The sequence below is a fragment of the Rhinolophus ferrumequinum genome, chromosome 18, assembly GCF_004115265.2.
Source record: "Rhinolophus ferrumequinum isolate MPI-CBG mRhiFer1 chromosome 18, mRhiFer1_v1.p, whole genome shotgun sequence".
Taxonomy (NCBI): Eukaryota; Metazoa; Chordata; class Mammalia; order Chiroptera; family Rhinolophidae; genus Rhinolophus; species Rhinolophus ferrumequinum.
The window spans coordinates 44,150,423-44,166,776 of record NC_046301.1 but is presented as its reverse complement, the minus strand read 5'-3'; the positions used below and the strand labels follow the sequence as shown (position 1 = coordinate 44,166,776).

The window sequence follows — 16,354 nt, the reverse complement described above, 5'->3', positions numbered from 1 at the left end:
CTGTATATTCCAGTGCTAGATATTGTTAATTTCACCCTCCCTTCCTCTCCCCCCCAAAATTATATTTCTTGCGTTGTCTAAATCAAATTAGATACAACTTTGAGCACCCATTCTCTAAAATAGTAAGTCCTGTGTCAGGCATTACCCCATTGTGTCACACACACGAGCCCTGAGGTGTTTGTGATCCTGGGCGTTAGTCCAGCTGCTGTGGCCGAGCACGCAGGCCTGGAGAGCATGACCATGCTGTCAGGTGTGGAGCTCTGCGTGTCTTAGTCCTTCTTCCCTTGTACCCTCGCAACTGTTACAGACTTGGGGTGCTGCTACCTCTCTTCCCCTGTGCCCTTTATATTACGAACCACTGGAAACCACAAAAGAGCAGTTATTTTCCTGGAGGTCAGAAATGCTTGGTCTTTAGAATGTAGCGGCTTTTAGCCTTATCAGAAATGGCCCAGGAATAGTTCACATATTTCTCAAAAGATAGTGAGCCAACTAAGGTTTGCCAAATAAGGTTAAATTTCATATGTTGCTATTACGTTCTCAGTAATTCATTTAATAACCCATTCCCACAAAGTTCAGTATCTTCTTTGAAATCTCTGTTAAAGGATGAAGCGCTTCAGTTTACACTGGGTGCTCTCCAGGCTGGCTGGTAACAATCGCCTCGGGATTCCTCTTCATTGTAGTGAGGACTTCCTTTCCACTTGGGCAAATCTGGAGCATGGATCTCTGACCGCTTCTTTCTTGGTTTACTCTCGTTTTGGTGTAGAGTGTATCTTCCAGTATTTTCCTGAGGAAGGCTACATTGCAGGAATTTTTTTTTTTTAAAGGACTTTATTGGGGAACAGTGTGTAAGGGGGACAGGACTTTATTGGGGAACAGTGTGTACTTCCAGGACTTTTTTCCAAGTCAAGTTGTTGTCTTTTCAATCTTAGTTGTGGAGGACGCAGCTCAGCTCCAGGTCCAGTTGCTAGTTGCAGGGGGCGGAGCCCACCATCCCCTGCGGGACTCGAGGAGTTGAACCGGCAACCTTGTGGTTGAGAGCCCACTGGCCCATGTGGGACTCGAACCGGCAGCCTTCGGAGTTAGGAGCACGGAGCTCCAACCGCCTGAGCCACCGGGCCGGCCCAACAGGAAATATTTTTGAGATCTCTTTATTTTACCTTCATTTGATTGGGCATAAAATTCTAGGTTGGAGATAATTTTGCCTTAGAAGTTTAAAAGCATTGTCTCAGTGTCCATTTAAAAAAAAAGTCTTTATTCGCATTCACATATTCTTTCACAATGAGACTATTTCCTTGTTTAATTCTTTGGGTTTTGTTATAGTAATGCTCTATTTGAGTACACCTTATTTCTGGATTTTCCCACTTCTTCATCCTGTGGGTGAGTAAACAACCATTTCCTACACCATCATTCCATCTTTTTAACCTTATTTATACCTTTTGGACAAGCCCAGAACTTGATTTTGACATTGCTTCATCCCTTCTTTTTTTGTCCATATTTTTCCCCCAATGTCATCTAGTTGTTAAATGCTGTATAGGTAATAGTAATTTTAAAAATTACTATTTATGGTTTAGTAATATATTTTAATATTGGTAAGGCAAATCCTTCCTCCTTGTTTTTTTTATTTTTTATTGGGCAACAGTGTGTTTCTCCAGGGCCCATCAGCTCCAAGTCGTTCTTTCTATCTAATTGTGGAAGGCGCAGCTCAGCTCCAAGTCCAGTAGCTGTTTTCAATCTTTAGTTGCAGGGGGCACAGCCCACCATCCCATGTGGGAATTGAATCGGCCACTTTGTTGTTGAGAGCCTGTGCTCTAATTAACTGAGCCATCCGGCCACCCCGCTGGCAGCTCAGTGGCAGCTTGTTGTCTTCAATCTTTAGTTGTGGAGGGTGCAGCTCTGTGGCCCATGTGGGAATTGAACTGGCAATCCTGTTCTTCAGAGCTCGCATTCTAACCAACTGAGCCATCCAGCCACCCCTGCAGGAGCTTTTTAATTTGATACAGTCCCACTAGTTTATTTTTGTCTTTAGGTGTCTATGGGTGTCACTTCTGAGTTGAGATTTAAAAAAAAAATTATAGCTCTGTCAGGAGTTCTGTCTTACTGTCTCTTGGGTCATTCTCCCTGGGGGAAGCCAGCTGCCATGTTGTGGAGCAGCCCGTTGAATGTGGTTAGAACCAGGTTATCCTTCAGTAGAGCTTTGAGATGTCTGCAGCCCTGGCTCACACCTTGCTTGTAGCATTGTGAGAGACCCTGAACCAGAGGCACCCAACTAAGCCACACTCGAATTCCTGACCCACAGTAACTGTGAGATAATAAATATGAGGTGTGATCAACAAATACAGTGAATGTTTAAATTTTAAAAATTTATTACAGTAATAGACACATTGCCATTAATCCCCCCTCAAAGTACTCTCCCTCCCTTGGAACACACTTATTCCATCATTCTTACCACTTTCTGAAGCAGTTCTGGAAGTCCTCTTTCGTGAGTGTCGTTAGTTGTGCTGTCATGGCTGCCTCGATGTCCTGAATCATTTTTATTTTGGGGACGAGCCAGAAGTCGCACGGTGCCAGATCCGGTGAATAAGGTGGATGAGGACACACTGTACTGTTTTTATTTGACAGAAATTGCTGTACGAGAAGTAATGTGTGACATGTAACCTTTCCATTGTGATAAAAAACTACAATGAATGCTGTTGCTGAGTGCCATCAAACGGAAAGGCAGGGACAGTATGGGAAGTGGCGCATCGAACCTTAATAACAGTGTGTGACAAGTTTCCATGTGTTCAGTGCAGTCAGTCAGGTGTGAGCTATGGATAGTGTGAGACATAGTGTGTTTTAATGTGTGCCATAAATCATTCTCCATCATGACAATGCTCCGTGTCACACATGGCTTCTGGTATATGGCAATTTCTGTCAAAAACATTACGGTGTGTCCTCATCCACCTTATTCACTGGATCAGGCATCGTGTGACTTCTGGCTCTTCCCCAAAGTTAAAATGATTCAGGACATGGAGGCAGCCATGACAGCACAACTAGAGACACTCGTGAAAGAGGACTTTCATATTTTGAGGGGTATTAATGGCAATGTGTCTTACTGTAATGCATTTTTTAAAATTTAAATATTCACTGTATTGTTTGATGATACCTTGTATGCATGATGATTCTTTTTTACAGTTTTATTGAGATACAGTTCACACCCTGTACAATTCATTCATCTTAAGTATGGCTTAATATACAGGTATTCACAGAGTTGTACATTTATCACTACAGTCAATTTTAGAACATTTTCATCATCTCATAAAGAAACTCTGCACCCCTTAGATAGCACTTCCCAATTTCCTCATCCTTCCCCACTCCTAGGCAATCACTAATATACTTTCATTATCTATAGATTGGCCTATTCTAAACCTTTCATATAAATGGAATAACGTAATATATGTATGAATTTTTCACTTGGCATGTTTTCAGGGTTCATCCATGTTGTAACAATTATCAGTACTCCATTTTTTTTTAATCGCTGAACGATATTCTACTGAATGGTTATATCTAATTTTGTTTATCCATTCATCAGTTGATGAACGTTTGGGTTGTTTTGTGCTATTATGAATAATTTTAATAGCTGTGAACATTTATGTACAAGTTTTTGTGTGGACACGTTTTATTTCTCTTGAGTATATACCTAGGAGTGGAATTGCTGGATCATATTGTAGCTTTATGTTTAACCGTTTGAGCAACTGCCAAACTGCTTTCCAAAGAGGCTGTACCATTTTACATTCCCACCAGCAGTGTGTGAGGTTTCTGATTTGTCCACATCTTCACCAACGCTTGTTATTATCTGTGTTTATGATTCTGGCTATCTTAAGTGGGTGGGAAGTAGTGTGATTTTTATTTGCATTTCCCTAATAATAGTTAATGATGTTGAAAATATTTTTATGTGCTTATTGGCCATTTGTATATCTTTAAGAAATGTCTATTTAGATCCTTTGTCTGCTTTTGAAATTGGGTCATTTGTCTTTTTATTATTGACTTGCATTTCAAGGTACAGGTCTCTTATCAGATATATGATTTGGAAATTTTCTCTCTTGTGTGTTTACTTTCTCAATGGTGTTCTTTGCAACACAAAAGTTTTTAATTTTGATGAAGTTGTTTTATCTGTTTTTTTCTTTCGTCGCTTATGCTCGTGTAAAAATCCTTCGCAAATTCTTATGTCATAAAGATTTACCCCCATGTTTTCTTGTAAGAGTTTTATAGTTTTAGCTCCTGCATTTAGGTTTTTGATCCATTTTGAATTAATTTTTGTGTGTTGTTTGAGGGAACAGTCCAACTTCATTCTTTTGCATGTGGACATCCTTGTCCTGTTATCTTAGCACCTTTATGGAAAAGAGTATTCCTTCTGCATTGAGTGATCATGGCACCCTTGTTGAAAATCAGTTGATCACCGACACATGGGTTTATTTCAGGACCCTCAATTCTGTTTTGTTGATCTATAAGACTATCCTTAAGCCAGTGCTACACTGTCTTGTTAATGTTGTTTTGTACCTAAGTTTCGAAATTGAAAAGTATGACTCTTCCAACATTGTTTTCTTTTTCAAGATTGTTTTGGCAATTCTAGATCCCTTGCAACGCCATATGAATTTTAGAATCAGCTTGTCAGTTTCTACCAAGCCAGTTGGGATTCTGAGAAACTGTGTGGAATCTGTAGGTTAATTTGAAGAGTATTGCTATCTTAACAATACTGTCTTATGATCTGTGAACACAGGTTTTTGTCTTATGATCTATGAACACAGATTTTTTCTATTGTTTAGATCTTTAATTTCTTTCAACAATGTTTTATACATTTCAGAGTATGAGTTTCACATTTATTCCTAAATGTTTTATTCTTTTTGATGCTTTTGTGAATGGAATTCTTTTAAACTTTATTTTTGGATTGTTTGTTGCAAGTGTGTAGAAATACAATTGATTTTTGTGTATTGATCTTGTGTCCTGAAACCCCTGGGAACTCATTTATTAGTTCTGATAGTTTTTTTCCATGGATTTCTTGGGATTTTCTTTATAGAAGATCATGTCATCTGCAAATAGAGATACTTTTACCTGTTCCTTTCCAATCTAGATGTCTTTTATTTCTCTTTCTTGTGAACTGTCCTGCTAGGACCTCAAGTAAAATGCTGAAAAGAAATGGTGAGAGTGGACATCCTTGTCCTTTCCTTATCTTAGGGGGAGAGTATCCAATCTTGCACCATTAAGTTGGATATTAGCTGTGGAGTTTTTGGAGAGGCTCTCAATCAAGTTGAGAAAGTTCCATTCTATTCTTAGTTTCATGAGTGTTTTTGTCATGAAGGATATTGGGTTTTGTCGATTGCTTTTTCTGCATCTTTTGAGGTGATCATTTTTTTTAAAAAAACAACTATCTGATTTATAAATTGATTTTTGGATGTTAAATCAACCTTGCATTCCTGGTATAAATCCTATGTGCTCATGTTGTGTAATTATTTTTATATGTTGCTGGATTTGGGTTGCTTGTATTTTGTTGAGAATTTTAATGTCTGTTCGTAAGAGATACTCGTCCATACTTGTGATGCCTCTATCAGGTTTTGATATCTGCATAATTCTGACCTTATAGAAAGGTTTGGAAAGTATTTCCTTCTCCTATTTTTCGGAAGAATTTATGAAGGATTGGTATTCATTTTTTCTTGGAATGCTTGGTAGAAATTCAACAGTGAAGCCATGTGGGCTTGGGTTTTTCTTGTGTGCAGTTTTAAAATGACTAATTCTAACCCTGTCCTTGTTAAAGGTTTATTCAGATTTTCTGTTTCTTCTGGGTCAGTTTTGGGAATTTCTGTCTTTCCTAGAATTTGTCCACTTCATTTAGGTTATATAATTGGAATACTATTGTTCAAAGCATTGCCTTATAATCCTGTTTATTTCTGTAAGCCCAGTAGTGATATCCCATCTTTCATTCTTTGTTTTAGTAATCCAAGTCTCATTGTTTTTCATAGGTGGTCTAATTAAAAATTTGTTGACCTTTTCAAAAAGCCAATGTTTGGTTTTATTGATTTTCTCTATTTTTCTGTCCTTTGTTTAATTTATTGTTGTATTTATATTTCCTTCTGTTTGCTTTAGGTTTGGTTTTTTCTTCTTTTTCCAATGTCTTAAGGTAGAATGTTAGATTTATTTCAGATATTTAAAAAAATTTAATGTAGGCATTTATCGCTATAAATTTCCCTGTAAGTATTGCTTTAGTTGTATCCCATGTGTTTTGGTATGTTGTGTCTTTGTTTTCATCTAACCCTAAGTATTTTCTAATTTCCCTTGTGATTTTTTTTTTGTTTGATTCATTGATTATTTAGGAGCGTGTTTTGTTTAATTTACACATATTTGTGAGTTTCCCCAATATCTCTCTGTTACTGATTTCTAATTTTATTCTGTTGTGGTCAGAGGATTTACTTTGTATTATTTTTGTCATTTTATATTTATTGGTTTTTGTTTTATGACTTAGCATGTGATCTGTACTGGACAATGCTCCATGTGCACTTTGGGCATTGTAAGTAATTTTTTTCCCATTTACCAAGGAAAGTGTAAGAGTTAAGATTATAGTATATGCCTTTATAGCAGAAGCAGAAATTCTTCCAGGAAGAGGTTGAGACTTTGACATAGGCAAACCCATGACAAACAAGAAAGAGAAGCACTAAGGTCGTCTAAGTATGTGTGTTTGTGAACCATATCTCAGGTTCCAACCACAAATAGGAAGGGGTCATAAGATCAGCGACCCAACTATCATTGACCCTGGAATTTGGACTAAGTAAACAGAGTGACCTTCTTTCACAAGTTGACAAGACAAGGAGTGCCTCCATGTTGTTTGGCCATTGCTTTTTTACAAATTAGTCTCTGGTTTAATGGACCTCCAACCATGATCTCTCAGGAGTGGGTAGGCTTGGTTTTGAGACTTAATCTGGCTTATGCCTGCATCCATTTCCTATCGAACGCTCTCTTGTGCATGTAACAGAGACAAGGAAATCCAGGACAAAACCAAACACATAAAAGAAGACTTTAGGCATATAGACAAATAATCATTAAAGCAAAATAAGCAAATGGAGAATAGTCAGATTGATGGCAGAAATATTTTCAAATGGTATTACCTTCAAAACAAAAAGCTTAAAGACCTGGGTCTAATTTTATACCCAATAATATAGTTCAAAATAGAAGAGGTCAATATTAAACCGGTAACTAGAGCCTAATGAAACTAGTCAGACTTCTGATGGATGTTGGGATTGACTCCCTTGGCAGCATATGTGAAGGACAAATGGAGTTCAGCACAAGGGGCCCAATGAGTGCATCTGTTGGCCTGAGACTCCAGGAATGTTGCTTAGGAAGAGTTTTCACACTTACCTTGGTGGGACCTCCAGAACAGTGAAAACATGATGAGACCTCTGTTCTGCCTCATAGAAAGAGAAAGCTGATGTACTGCTTACTTACTACAGTGAGAGACTGCTGGTCTTTTAGAGAGTATTTGAGAAGTGTGTACTTGAGGACTGCAGACTTGCAGAGGGGTAAGTAGCCCACCATCATCTGTAGAAGCATGGTTGCTGTTCAGGAGAGACTGTTGTTGATTGATTAGCACTCAGTGGAATGCTTATTACATTAAATCATTCCCTGATTGGCTGATTTACAGAAATAAGGGGATGACACTGGTTGGTTGCCTTGCAAAAGTATGTTTGCTGAGGTGAGTTGATGAAGATTGATTAAACAGGTTTAAAATTGGTTCTTATGGCTACTTGTTACTGTGACTACAGAACAATCCATCTTTTCCAAGTTTGTGGGGATTTTTTTTTTTATTCCCAGGAGTTGATGAATGTTTATGTTTCATTCCAGTTTTATTGCTTAATTTATTACATATTAATCTTCAGTTCATAAATAATTTATTTTTTTAATAATTAGCAAGTTATCCTATCCATTTTTTAATGACCCCTTTTTCCCACTAATTTGAAATACCACCAGTAGTTGCTGTACACCTAATGCTAATCTGTATTTCACGCTAGTTCTGGATATTTTATTGTTCTGTTAATTTCTTTTTTTTTTTTCAGATTTGTTAAGGCACACCTGGCATACAATACACATTTAATAATCATACACATTTAAGATAGATAATTTGATGAGTTTTGACATATTTATATACCTGTGAAATATCACAGTGAAGAAAATGAACATATACATTGGCCCCTTAAAATTTACTCATGTCTCTTTGAAACATCTTCCCACCTCTCTTCTTCTTCTGCCCCTCATAGGCAGCAAAAACTGATCTGCGTTCTGTCACTAGAGATTAGTTTGCATTTTCTAGAATTTTATATAAATGGAATTATAGTATATACTCACTTTTTATTTTTCAGTCTTGCTGCTTTCAGTCAACGTGATTATTTTGAAACCATGTAGTTATTGTATTACCAAAACTTTGTTCTTTTTTTTATTGCTGACTAGTGTTTCATTGCATGAATATACCACAGGGTTTTTTGTTTGTTTGTTTTTTTATGTTTCACCTGTTATTTCCAGCCGATTCCCACTTGTTGGCTATTACACATAAAGCTGTTGTAAATATTAGTGTACTAATTAGTGGACACACAGTTTCATTTCTCTTGGTTAGTAAATACCTGGGAGTGGGAATAGCCAGCACATCATATGGTAGGTGTATGTTTAACTTTACAAGGAACTGTTTCCAAAGTGGCTGTACCATTTTACATTCCCACCAGTAATGTATGAGAATTCAGTTTGCTCCACCTTCTTGCCAACACTTGGTGTAGTCAGTCTTTAATTTCAGAAATTCTGATCAGTATATACTGGTATCTGTTGTGGTTTTTAATTGGTATTTTCCTAATGACTAATCATGCTGAATATCCTTTTCCTGTGCTTATTTGCCATCCATTTATCTACTTTGGTGAAGTGTCTGTTCAAATCTTTTAGCTATTTTTTAGTTAGGTTGTTACTTTTTCACTTTGTTGTGCAAGAATTCTTTAAGAAATATAAATCCTTTATCAGATACATGATTTGCAAATGTTTTCTCCAAGTCTGTAGCTTGTCTTTTCATTTTTATTAATGTCTTTTAAGGAGCAAACATTTTCATTTTGATGAAGTCTAATTTATCAGGTTTTTTTTTCATGGGTTGTGTTTTGGTGTCATATCTAAGAAATTACTGCCTAACTCAAGGTCACAAAGATTTTCTATGTTTTATTTTAGGAGGTCTATAGTTTAAGCTCTTACATTTAGGTTTGTGATTCTAAATGTAAGATTTGAATTAACTTTCATGGATAATATGAGGAAATGGGCTAAGTTCATTTTGTTGCACGTGAATATCCAGTTATCACAACACTATTTCTTAAAAAGGCTATCCTTTCTTACTGATTTATCTTGACACTTTTGTCAAATATGTGGGTTCGTTCGTTGTTATATAATTTGAAGGCATAAATTTCCCTCTGACCACTGTGTTAACTACAGCCCCTAATTTTTTTTACTGGTTTTTATTTCCTTTAAATTCTAGATATGTTCTTACTTCTCTTGTGCTTTCTTCTTTGGATTAATTTAGAATGCGCTGATTAATGTCCAAATATTTGGAGATTTCCTGATTTTTCATTTTGGTTTCTAGTCTTTTTCTAATGTGGTTAGAGAGCATATTTTGTATTATTTCAGGTCTTTTGATTTTATTGAAACTTGTTTTACAGCATAGCACAGAGTCTGTCCTGGAGGAAGTTTATGTGTACTTGAGAAAGATGTGATTTCTGCTGGTGTTTGTTGGAGTGTGTTTTATACGTCAGCTAGGTTCAGTTGGTTTAATAATTTTGTGCAAATCTTCTATATTCTTCCTAATTTTCTACTTGTTCTATCAATTACTAAGAGAGAAATATTGAAAATCCAAGTATAATTGTCAAATTATTGATACCTTTCAATTCTGTCAGTTTTTCCTTCAGATATACACATTTATATTTACATAAATATATAATTTATAATTGCTAATCTTCCTGATCTGTTAACCCTTTTGTCATTATGAAATATGCCTCTTTTGTCTCTAGTAATATTCTTGACTTAGAGTCTATTTTGTCTGACAGTAATGTGGCCGATCTATCTTTTATATATCTCATGTCTTTTCCCCTTCATTCTTTATTTATTGCCTTCTTCTGTGTTAAATATTTTTTAATATACCATTTCTATTTCTCGGTTGAGTGTGTGTATGTGTGTGTTCGTTCATGTGTTCGTTCTAAGGAGTTCAGTAAGCATCCTTCACGTATCATAATGTACTTCAGGTTATACATACTTAATTCCAGTAAAATAGAGAAATTTTGCTCCAGCATAGCTCTCTCCTCCTTTATGCTGATATGAATATGTATATAAAGATTTTTCTATGTTATAAACCCAACAGTACAGTGTTTTTAATTATAGCTTTACACAATCTTACAATATTTAAAGAAATGAAAGGAAGGATAATACATATATAGTCTTTTATATTTATTCATATATACATCATTTCCAGTATTCTTCCTTCCTGTGGATCCAAGTTTCCATTTAGAATCATTTTCTTCAGCCTGAAGGATTTTCTTTAGTATTTCTTATAGAGCAGGTCTTCCAGCAACAAATTCTCTCAGTTTTTGTTTATCTGGGAATAACTTTTTGTCACCTTCATTTGTTTTAACAACTTTAATGAGGTACAATTCTACCATACAATTCACTCATTTAAACTATATCATCAATAGCTTTTAATATATTTAGTGTTATGCATCCATCACCACAATTATGGAGCATTTCCAATACCCCAAAAAGAAACCCCACACCCTACACCCCCTCAGCCATTACCCCTACTCCCTACTCTACCCTTCACCAAACTCCTGTCCCCAGTTCTAGAGTACCACTAACCTTCTATCTCTCCAGATTTACCTGTTCTGGACTGGATTGCATATAAAGGAAATCATATAATATGTTCTCTTTTGTGTTTGGCTTCTTCATTCTCATTTTTGAAGGATAGTTTCATTGGATATAGATTTTTTGCTTGACAGTTTTTTGTTTGTTTGTTTTTGCAGTTGCAGCATGTCATTATGCTGCCTTCTGACTTTCATTTTTTCTGTTGAGAAGTAGATCGTTAACCATATTGCTTATCCTGCACATGATGAGTCATTTTTCTCTCACTGCTATCAAGATTTTCTTTTTGGCTTTGGATTTTGGCAGTTTGTCCATGATGTGTCTTGGTGTGGTTCTCATTATGTTTATCATACTTGGTATTCATTGAGATTCTTGTATCTATAGGTTAATGTTTTTCATCAAGTTTGGGAAGTTTTAGACCACTGTTTCTTTTAATAATCTTTTTCTTCATTCTCCTGTCCTCCTTCTGGGACTCATTATATGTATGTTGTGACTTTTGATAATGGTCTCATGGGATTTTGAGACTTCATTTGTCTTTAGTCTTTTCCCTCTTTCCTTTGGATTTGGAGACCCTCTATTGATTTATCTTTTATGTCTGTGATTATTTATTCTGCCATTTCAAATCTCCCGGTAAGCTCATCTTACCAGTTTCTCATTTTGGATTTTATACTTTCGACTTCTACACTTACTATTTGGTTTGTTTTGCTTTTTAATTTCCATTATTTTTATCGAGAGTCTCTGTTTGTTGACTCATTGTCATCATATTATCCTTTTTTTTATATTTTTATTGGGGAATATTGGGGAACTGTGTGTTTTTTTAGGAGCCATCAGCTCCCAAGTCCAGACGTTGTTTTCAATCTAGTTGTGGAGGCTCAGCTCACAGGCCCATGTGGGAATCGAATCAGCGACCTTGGTGTTAGGAGCACTGCATTCTAACCAGCTGAGCCAACCATCCGCCCATATTATCCTTTAGATAATTGAAGTTATTTATAATTGCTGCTTTGAATTCTTTGTGTGCAAAGTCCAACATCTGAGCCTTTCAGAATAAGTTTCTGTTGACTGCTTTTTTTCATGATTATTGGTCAGACTTCCCTGTTTCTTTGCATATCTAATAGATTGTAATTGAAAACTAAACATTTCAGGTAATATATTGTAGCAAGTTTGGATTCTATTTATTTATCTGAATTTTTAAAAATTCTGATTTGTCCATTCTTAAACTGTGGACCTATATTCTCTGATGTGCAGCTGCTGATTTTTCTGCTCAATTTTTCTATTCTTTTCACATTTTAGCTTAGCTTCCTTGGGACCACACCTGTGCATAGCTTAGTGGTTCAGGCATTGATTTGGGTAGAGGATTGTACCTTATGGATCGAGCCCATAAGTCTTCCAGTCTCTGCTGATGACTCTGTATATGCACTGAAGAACTCATTCGAAGTTAGAGGTAGTTCTCACATGTGTCAGGCTTTCTCCTGAGTAAGTTTCCCAGTTAGCTAAGCATGTGTGGTGAGCTTATCATAAGCCCTTCCATGGCTTTCTGTTTTTCAGATTCTACCTGTTAAATTTTCCAGCCAGTCTGCTGCTTGCCCCAATCTGGACTACCACTTTGGGCTAGCAAAACTTTGGTTTTCCCCATTGCTATTTGTAACTGGTTTTCCATGCATTCCCATTCCTGTGCACAGATTGTATTTTCCCACTCTGGCAGGTAAAACTAATGGTATGAGATGGGGACCACCCCAGGCAAGAAGGTCACAAACTCCTGCTATTCTTATCAGAAGCTTTAGTAGTTGTTAAAAAAATTAACACTTCTCAAGGTATTGTCTACCTTTGGTTGAGTTCCAGTAACCTAAAATTGTTGTTTTTGACAATTTTGTCCAGTTTTATGCTTGATTTTTGTAGAGGGGAATTGCTGATATCTCTGTACTGCCGTAAGAGAAATCCTTTCTTTTTTTTAATTTAAATTTTTGTAGAGATATAATTAGCCATAAAATTCACCATTTTCAGTGCGTAATTGACTGGTTTTTAGTATATACACAATTGATTGTATGTTAAAAATGGTGAAGGCTTGGGGGCAGCTGGTTGGCTCAGTTGGTTAGAACACAGTGCTCATAACACCAAGGTCACTGGTTCGATCCCCACATGGGCCACTGTGAGCTATGCTCTCCACAACTAAATTGAAACAACTACTTGACTTGGAGCTGATGGGTCCTGGAAAAACACATTTAAAAATACATGAAAGTTTTAAAAAAAATGGTGAAGGCTAAATAAGGCCACTATCTAATACCAGAACATTTTCATCACCCCCCAAAGGAAACTCCTTACTCATAACTCCTTTTTATATTTGAAATATAATTTTTTTCAGAACTTTCAGATTGAGGTCCTTTTTCATTAATTTGCTGTCATTTGAGTTCTTTTAGTTGGTTCCAACTCTTCATCTTATTTATTTGTTTATTTCTTTCATTATCTCTCTTCTGTGAGTTATATATGTCTTTTATCTCTTGGACTTGTCTTCTGCATGTGGCTGTCTTTTATTATATTCATTCCTTTCTTATTTCCTCAGAGTACTAAAACAATTTCTTAAATCCACTTTTTAATTTATAAATTTGATATCCAGGCTGAGATTTTCTGCCTCCATTATCTTTGCTAATATTTCTAAAAGTTGGCAGTCATGCTTTATTTTTCCTTCAAGCAATTACTACTGCTCTCAAATTGTCTTTTCATAGATTCCATAATCTTTTGAATATCATGAAAATAAGAATTACAGTTAAAAGTTTTCTATTTTGTATATACCAACTTTTTCTTTTCTAGAATTAGAAAACCTAGTGTTGAATTTCTTTATTTTTCCCTCTCTTGTCAGAGTGTACTTATATTTTTTAATTTTCATATATTTTTTGACTTTTAAGAGAGTTTAGTTAGGTGAAAAATTTAAAACATTTGGAAAAGTAGGGAGAGGGGTATCATAAACCCTCCCATCCCCATTTTATAGATTCAGCTCATACACAATCTTGTGGTGTTTTTTTTAATTAAAGTTTATTCGGGTGATAATTGTTAGTGAAGTTACATAGATTTCAGGTGTACAATTCTGTAATACATCATCTATATATATCACATTGTGAACAGTCTTGTTTTATGTAGTCTCCTACCATTTTCTCTGACCAAACTGAATTACTTTGAAACAAATCCCACGTCTTATTTCTTTCACAAATATTTTAGTATATATCTCCTAAATTGACTTTCATTTTAAAATATAACCATAATGTCATTACTATACCCACATTTTTAATTCCTTACGATCATTATTACATTGGTATGTCTATAGGTTCTTCCAAATTCTCTTCATAAATCAAAACCAAAGCTGGCAGATTTTAGTTTTTTGGGATCTACAATGACTTGTTTGAAGGTAGTCCTTTGTGCTAAGAACTTTATATGTTTTTATTAATGTGGAAGACTATCCAAATAATGTTAAGTTAAAAAGCAAGTTGCAAAACAATGTATGTGGTATGATTACACATAGTTTTGGGAAATTATTAGTCACAGATTTAAGGAAAGCTGAAGGGAAGTGGGTCTGTATCAGAAAGGTTTTACAGGGGGTGGCCGGTTAGCTCAGTTGGTTAGAGTGTGGTGCTAATAACCCAGGGTTGCTGGTTCAATCCCCGTATGGGCCACTGTGACTTGCGCCTTCCTTAAAAAAAATGGGGGGGGGGGGGTGGTATTACAAACTATGTTCAATTTCTGAGGGTTTTTTACAAAAGATTTTTATTAAAACATAGCTAAATACAATATTATGTTAGTTTCAGGTGTACTTCGTAGTTATTCAACAGTACCCACCTATCCACCTGGTACCATACATTGTTATTACCACATTATTGATTATATTCTATATGCTAGAGAAGTAATCACCATGATAAGTCCAGCAACCATCTGACACTGTACCACGCTGTCACAATATTATTGACTATATTTCCTATGTTGTATATTACATCCCCAAGACTTATTTGTTTTATACCTGGAACTTTTAACCTCTTATTCTTCTTTAACTCCCCCCCTTTTTAAATTTTTCAATTAGAGTTCAATATTATTTTGTATTAGTTTCAAGTGTACAGGTTAGACATTTATATAATTTAGGAAGTGGTCCCCCTTACTGGTACCCACCTGGCACTATACATAGTAATTACCACATTATTGATTATATTCCCTGTGCTTTACATCCCCATGACTGTTCTGTAACGACCAATATGTACATAATCCCTTCCCCTTTTTCACCCACCCTAACCCCCTTCCTGTCTGGCAACCATCAAAATGTTCTCTGTGTGAGTCTGTTTCTGTTTTGTTTGTTTGTTTATTTTATTGTTTAGATTCTGCATATGAGTGAAATCATATGATGTTTGTCTTTCGCTGTCTGACTTACTACACTCAGTTCAGTACTCTCCAGGTCCATGCACGTTGTCACAGATGGCAAGATTCATTCTTTTTTTACGGCTGAGTAATATTCCAGTGTATGTATGGTGCCACCTCTTCTTTATCCATTCATCCATTCAAAGACTATTGTAAATAATGCTGCAATGAACATGTGGATGAGCATGTTCTCTTGAAGTAGCATTGTAGGTTTCAGCAGATAAATACTCAGAAAAGGGATTATTAGGCCCTTCTTTGTCTCTTGTTATAGTCTTTGTTTTAAAGTCTATTCTGTCTGGTATAAGTATTGTTACCCCAGCTTTTTTTGGTTGTTCCATTTTCATGAAACATATTTTTCCCATCCTTTTACTTTCAGTCTGTGTGTCTTTTGATCTGAAGTGAGTCTCTTGTAGGCAGCCTATGTAGGGTCTTGTGTTCTTATCCATTCAGCCCCCCATCTTTTGATTGAAGCGTTTAATCCATTTACATTGAAAGTAATTATTGATAGGTTTGTAGTTATTGCCATGTTGTTATTCATATTTTTAGGGTTTTTTTTCCTTAAAGAAGTCCCTCTAAGATTCCTTGTAATACCTGTTTGGTGGTGATGAACTCTCCTAGCTTTTTCTTATCTGTGAAGCTCTATCTGTCCTTTGATTGTAAATGATAGCTTTGCTGGGTAGAGTAATCTTGGTTGTATGTCCTCACTTTTCCTCACTTTGACTATTTCTTGCCAGTACTTTTTGGTCTGCAAAGTTTCTGTTGAATAATCAGCTGATAGTCTATGGGAGCTCCCTTGTAGGTAACTTTGTTGAGTCCTCCCTCTTCCCAGCATGTAGATGTAGGTGGCTGCCGTATCTGAGCCTCCATCAAGCTGGCTAACTCTGTTCGTTCACCACACCCTGGTGATTCGAGACCCCACCCCATACAACTTTCAGGCACACCCAAGCCAATTCCAGTGGCTTTTTCATAGAAACCGCCTGCAACTTCCTTTGATTTTATAATTATTTCAAAGTAAGAAATATTTAAAAAAATAATTTTTAATTAAAGTAAAACTAAATACATTTCTTTC

General features: G+C 35.9%; 1 protein-coding gene across 1 annotated transcript in view; it reads left to right on the top strand.

Moving 5' to 3' along the window:
• The window catches only part of PIWIL2 (piwi like RNA-mediated gene silencing 2), a 68,910-nt gene that overhangs the window by 12,388 nt on the left and 40,168 nt on the right, over window positions 1–16,354 (top strand). The gene's annotated exons all lie outside the window — the stretch shown is intronic.